Source organism: Mandrillus leucophaeus, unplaced genomic scaffold (assembly GCF_000951045.1).
Source record: "Mandrillus leucophaeus isolate KB7577 unplaced genomic scaffold, Mleu.le_1.0 Scaffold530, whole genome shotgun sequence".
Taxonomy (NCBI): domain Eukaryota; kingdom Metazoa; phylum Chordata; class Mammalia; order Primates; family Cercopithecidae; genus Mandrillus; species Mandrillus leucophaeus.
Genome location: NW_012105698.1, coordinates 1,095,671 through 1,101,310, shown reverse-complemented (window position 1 = coordinate 1,101,310; position 5,640 = coordinate 1,095,671).

Genomic DNA, 5,640 nt, shown 5'->3' with positions numbered 1-5,640 from the left:
AAGCGATTCTCCTGCCTCAGCCTCCCGAGTAGCTGGCGCCTGCCACCACGTCCAGCTGATTTTTGTAATTTTAGTAGAGATGGGGTTTCATCATATTGGTCAGGCTGGTCTTGAACTCCTGACCTCAGGTGATCTCCCCGCCTCGGCCTCCCAAAGTGCTGGGCTTACAGAATTACAGGCGTGAGCCACCACGCCCAGCTGCCGCCTTCTTTCTTTTTCTGTATTCTGAATAGTCTGTTCCCTGTCATCAGCTTTTCTGTTAGGTCTCATGATTCTTATCTGCAGCAAGAAAAGGGGGTCCCTGAGGTAGACAGAGCACCAGGAGGCTGGTCCTCCCAGTACTGTGACTCTGGAAGGTGGATCCTGCCCTTCCCTGGAAGGCCTTAGGGCCTCAGCTCGCCCATTTTAGCCCAGAAGTCCAGCCTTCTCCTCGTGCAACCTCCAGCTGGCCGAGAACACACATCTGCTGTTGGCAGTTACTGACTCCTTCCTTTCCTCACGAACCTCATGCGTGTCCTGTGATGGTGGGCTCTGCTCATGAAAGTATGATTGTTTTATATACCTTTTTTTAAAGACAGAAGTTACTGCTTTCAGAAAGCATTCTTCCAGGGGGCGGCCCAATATTTAAGACAATGCTGGTAGGCCGGACGTGGTGGCTTACACCTGTAATCCTAGCACTTTGGGAGGCCGAGGTGGGCAGATCACGAGGTCAGGAGTTCGATACCTGACTGGCCAATATGGTGAAACCCCATCTCTACTAAAAAATGCAAAAATTAGCCAGCTGTGGTGGCGCACACCTGTAATCCCAGCTATTCAGGAGGCTGAGGCAGGAGAATTGCTGGAGCCTGGGAGGCAGATGTTGCAGTGAGCCAAGATCATGCCTCTGTACTCCAGCCTAGGAGACAGAGCAAGACTCCGTCAAAAAAAAACAGGACAACGCTGGTGACAAATATGCATGATTGCAGCAGATCCCTGTTAGCAGAAATTTAAATTAGAGTCAAGAATGGTCATCTTCTGCCTTTGGCCATTTAAGCTTCTTCCTTTCTCTGAATTTCAGCCTCTAGTGCTCAGGAGGAAAGTCAGGGATCTGGCTCTTAAAGGGTGTTGGAGGAAAGCCTCCTTTCCGTATTGCTTCTGAGGACTCCTTAGACCATTGGCAGCACACATCTTCACATGAAGGTGGGCTTTTGATCTGGGAGACTCTGCTTAAGAAACCGGATCTCTTTATTGATAGAGCTGTCTCATGAGCAAGTAATGCAAGCTGTTGGTAATTACAGAAAGCCTACTGTGGAATTTCATCTAAAATTAATGAAGAGTCAGCACTGTGGATTTTAAATACAGAGGCGGTGATGGCTTTAGCTCTCAGTTGTCTGCGGGCTTTCCTTTGCTGTCTGTTGTGCCTGGGGGCTCCCTTCCCTCTTGTCCAGTTGGTTTGTCTTCCTATGACACGGACCCATTTTAATGGAGCACCACCAAAATATGCAGTATATTCCAAAGTCAAAGGTTTAGGATCAGAAAAGTGAAAAAGGTTCATTGTATTAAAAAGAAAACAATAAAATATGTGGAGAACAAAAACTGGGCAGTAAAATCTAGCTAGATGACCATAATATAATATGTCTGCTTTTCTTGACTTTATTATTATTATCTTTAAAGGAGCATTGTTCAATCCTCGATTTTGTATCTATGGCAGCAGGCGAAGGTCTCTAGCTGAGCATGCACATACACGATGATAAATGGTTAAGGAATTTTGAGGCTAAAATCTTTATTGCTTAGATGTCATGTACTTTATAGGCATAGCTTTTCTTGATTTAATAGGAAGGATCTCTGCTCTATATGTGCTTTTATGTGACTTGAAAAGGAACTAACTATTCCATTTAAGTAGATTTCAATTAGGATAATGGGTTTGAGACATTTTGCAATGATACATTTTCTAGACTCGTAAGATGGAATTGTCAAATTATAGCAAAGAGTTAGAAATTATTTTGCAGTTTTCTCAGCAGATTGTAATTTCTCCTTCCATACATGTAGTCATTGTAAAAATAATAGTGTAAGGGTACCTTTTATAAAACTGATTATTTTCCAAATAGACTGGTACCTTTTGGTTTAGAAAAAAATGATGGAAGAAGATTGTAGTTTAGGACAGCAAGCAGAAAGCAGTCATTTTTCAGCCTTTCATTTTATTTTACCTTTGGCCACATTTTTTAAGAAAGGCCCAAAATTGCCATATGTCTGAAAGAATATTGGTAATGGGGTAGAGTTGTAATGAAAGTGAGATTTTTAGAGTAACAAGGTCACTTTCTTCTGTGGCTTGTATAAACAGATATGTGATCACAACAGGTCCAGCAGGCAGGGTTGTGGGGAGTAGAGAGTTCATGTAATTTAGATCATGCTTAAATTTCCATATTTGAAAAAGCACCCAGAGAACAGGATTTTGTCAAAAGAAAAAAAAAATAATATTTTTTAAACGGGAGGGGGAAATGTGCGTGTTATTCTTAACGAGATATTGAAAAATGTTTAAATAGCTGCGATACAGTTTGTTGAGGGGGCAGGGGACAGTGGGAACAGTGACTAAAGGATTACGTTTTAATGCAGAAATGCCCAGTTGAAGAAAAAAGCTTGCCTGGGAGGAAAGTTTCTGTGGAGATGTGCCCTGCATTTTGAGTGATGTACTGAAGCATCAAAGACTCAGCATTAATTTTTATCTTTCTTGGGAAACTGGAGAAAATAATGCATTTCTGAGAAAAAATAGTAGCTTATGAAATGTCAAAGCCTGCTCTGGACAATGTCAACATCCATGAGTGCGAGGCAAATTCAAGAATCCAAACCCTAAGTGAAGACCTTACTGACTTGCTGTCTAGATGTCAGGGGCTGTTTGAGCCATGAGGCCCAGCAGGTTGTTAGGCATTCCAGGGATATGAGAGGTCCACACCCACACGATTGTGTGTTAGTTCTCAAGCTTCCTAGGATTTTTCTTGGGAAAAGGTTTTTGACCCCAAGTAGCTCCCAGCTTGACAGAATTCTTTAGAGGCAGCTCAGAAAAACTTTGGTTTCCCAAAATAATCCAAAGGCTAAAGTTCTGCCACCCTTTAAAAGAGTAGTGTTTTGGCTGGGTGCAGTGGCTCATGCTTGTAATTGCAGCATTTTGGGAAGCCGAGGTGGGCAGATCACGAGGTTCAGAGTTCGAGACCAGCCTGGCCAACATAGTGAGACCCCATCTCTATTAAAAATACAAAAATTAGCCGAGCATGGTGGCGCACGCCTGTAGTCCCAGCTACCTGGGAGGCTGAGGCAGGAGAATCGCTTGAACCCGGGAGATGGAGGTTGTGGTGAGCCAAGATCCCACCATTGCACTCCAGCCTGGGCAACAGAGTGAGATTCCATCTCAAAAAAAAAAAAAGAGTGGTGTTTTAACTTCTTTTGGGACATAGTCGCCATTAGGACTCTGAACACTATGAACTCTCTCCGCAGAAATCCACACATGTACACACAGACCGAAACTTGCATGCATGCATATGTTAAGAACCCTTCATTTAAAGTAAGATGCAAAGTTTTGAAGAGAAAGTTTGCTGCTGTTACAGACACCATTTTCCCTTGAGTGTTAAAGCGTTTGTCTGGGAATGTCCTTTGTTGGTTGTTCCTCAGTAAGATTAGCAGAACGGGAACCTGCCAGCCAGGCCTCATTTTGAAACTCGTACAGCCTAACGGTAGTGCTTCCCAAAGATGCACCTTCCCACTCACATCAGGAACTGAGGCCCAGTGTTTTCCCCAAGGGTCTTTTTGAAGAAGACGTTTTTGTCTAATAGCAGTTTTATTATTTTTATTGTTGAAAAAGCAGTACCAACTCTGTATTCATTTCCCTGGTTATTCATATGCTTTTTTCCCCTGAGAGTCAAAAGACTGGTTTAACCTTTGACCTTGTGGGTTTTTATAGCTTGAAATTAATTTTTTAGAGAAATTGCTTTATATTTAAAAAAGTTTTTGGCCAGGCGTGGTGACTCACGCCTATAATCCAGCACTTTGGGAGGCTGAGGCAGGCGGATCACAAGGTCAGGAGTTCGAGACCAGCCTGGCCAATATGGTGAAATCCCGTCTCTACTAAAAATACAAAAATTAGCCGGGCGTGGTGGCATGTGCCTGTAGTCCCAGCTACTCAGGAGGCTGAGGCAGAAGAATCGCTTGAACCCGGAGGGCAGAGGTTGCAGTGAGCTGAGATCGTGCCACTGCACTCCAGCCTGGGTGACAGAGCAAGACTCTGTCTCAAAAAACAAAAACAAAAACAAAACAAAACAAAACAAAAAAAACATTTAGAGATGGGATCTCGCTATGTTGCCCAGGCTAGTCTCAAACTCCTGGCCTCAAGTGATCCTCCCACCTTGGCTTCCCAACGTGTTGGGATTATAGGTATGAGCCACCGCACCTGGCCAAATTGTTTTTTACATTAGTTATGAAGGAGGCATTGCATGCTTGTCTTATGTGTCACACAATTTGAGAATACATGTTTTGAGAATACATGTTTTTAACAAAGTACCTTATGAAAACTGCATATGTTTGATGTGTCCTGCTTTTAAGTCCTTTGCTGTACTTTCCCACAGGCTAGAAGGAGGATGATTCTGGTTCAGAGGCAGGCCCTGGCACCACAGGTCTGAAACTGCAGTCCTCTTGGTGGCAACAGCCCTTTGATTTCTACTTCCAAACCCCTGGTAGATTGCATCCTGCAGAGGAGCCTTTATTTGTATGATCAAGATATGAGAAGTTACCACCACCCAGAAGTAGTATTCCTCCCTTTTCTGGAAGGATCCTTTTCTTTGATACAGCAACTGGATTGGATTTTCCCTTTCCTAAAATAAATGTATATTCCCAGCAGAAACAACGTCATACAAAGTGGTTCTATGGAAGAGAGAGTTACCATGTTACAGTCCTCAGTTAGAAAGGCTTTTGTTCCTGGAAAGGATACCATTGAGTAGTGACATCTGAGTTTTAAGTTAGATTTCACTTTCTCATAGCAACAGTGATGTAATGTTACATTATGGAAGCTAAAATCTGATGCTCAACTTGTAAAATATACTCAACTATAAATATTCCTCTTCTGAACTATATAGAATTTTCTAAAAAGGACACAAACAGGTTACTTAGGTATTATTATGTGCAGTGTTCATTCATTCATTCATTAAACTAATAAATATTTCAGTGCCAGCATTGGGACATAGCAGTGAATAAACCTAACTTTCTGCCACGTACAGCATATTTTCTTATGGGGCAACAAGTAACAGGTAGGCAATGTCAGGCAGTACTATTCTCAAAAATAAAGAGAGGGCCAGGTTCAGTGGCTTACACCTGTAATCCCAGCTCTTTGGGAGGCTGAGGCAGGAAGATTGCATGAGCTGAGGAGTTTGAGACCAGTTTGGGCAACAGTGAGACCCTGTCTCTATTTTAAAAATTTAAAAACTAACTGGGTGTAGTGGTGTGTGCCTGTAGTCCTAGTTACTCAGAAGGCTGAGTAGGAGGATCGCTTGAGCCCAGGAGTTTGAGGCTGCAGCGAGCTATGATTGCACCAGTGCACTCTAGCCTGGGTGATAGAGTGAGATCCTGCTTTTAAAAAATAATAATAATTTTAAAAAGATAATAAGGGGATGGGGAGGC